At 38.8% G+C, this 1,094-nt stretch overlaps 1 protein-coding gene across 1 annotated transcript in view; it reads left to right on the top strand.

The window, feature by feature from the left end:
- LOC123521665 (microphthalmia-associated transcription factor-like) overlaps positions 1–1,094 on the top strand; it is a 189,953-nt gene that overhangs the window by 173,396 nt on the left and 15,463 nt on the right. The window lies entirely within an intron of this gene.

Below are 1,094 nucleotides of genomic sequence, written 5' to 3'. Positions count from 1 at the left end.
GACACGCACAAGAATGGAAAATTTAAATAATGAGATAAAAATAAATACAAAGAAATGTTTTAATCTTCTGTTTTCGAGTGGTTCAAAGTTTCTACTTTCTTTTGAGATGTCTGATTAGGAGTCTTATGAGAGTTATGTCTGACTTTTTTAGGTGTTATCCAATCAATCAATTATTATTAGTCTTACTGGTACCTGCTGAAGGATCAACTGGTCAACTTAAAGTGTGCTAATCTTAAATAGATATGCAGAGTCTCCAGTTTGTACCAGCTAATTTGGGCCCATGTATTTGAAAGTGATGATTTTAGATTTTAACTTAAGTAGGGGGGGATGGTCCTGGAAGTGCCGTGGGCTGCTTCCCACAGGTTGACAATTAAAACCCACTAGCTGTTCTGTGGAAGAAAGACGAGGCTCTTCTCCTGTAAAGATTTACCACCTCAGAAATTCTATTTAGGGCCAGTATGAGTTGGAATCAACTCTAGGGCAGTGGGTTATGTAATTGTATTTTGGTTCTAACATTTTAGAGCATCTTGCCTCTTTTTCAGGAGAGAGGTAGAACCGTTTGCTTCTGTGAAGGTTTACAGCCGTGGAAACCAGATGGGGCAGTTCTGCTCTATCTTCCAGGGTCTGTATGCGGTGGAATGGACTGGAAAGCAGTTAAGTGTGGTTTGATGTGATTCCTCCTTTTGTGAAATGAGGTCAAGAGCACTGTCCACTTTGTTCACCGTGATGTCCCAGATATTTGTCACTAGCTGGCCTTTTAGAAGCATTTAAGTGCTTGTTGAAGGAAGGAAGAGATAAGGAGACGTGCTATATTTTGCAGGTCTTTTTATTTCCTCTGTACGAGAAACCTGTGTATACTTTACAATGGCCAACAGATATTTTGATGCCTCAAATGTTTGACCGAGTGATTCTAATAATGGCACCAGTTTCCCCGTATCAGTTCTAATTTTTGAGATACAGCGCATATGCCTTATATCACTCTTCACTCCACTCACTCATAAAAAATCAGGATATTTTAGTATTAGTTAGGCTAAGAGAGGAAATGAACATCGACTTTACTTAAAGTAGTTTGTCTTGTACTAAATCATTAGGTC

The sequence above is a fragment of the Echinops telfairi genome, unplaced genomic scaffold, assembly GCF_000313985.2.
Source record: "Echinops telfairi isolate 266 unplaced genomic scaffold, ASM31398v2 ScPeMD7_31;HRSCAF=116, whole genome shotgun sequence".
NCBI lineage: Eukaryota > Metazoa > Chordata > Mammalia > Afrosoricida > Tenrecidae > Echinops > Echinops telfairi.
This window is presented reverse-complemented; position numbering and strand designations above follow the sequence as displayed.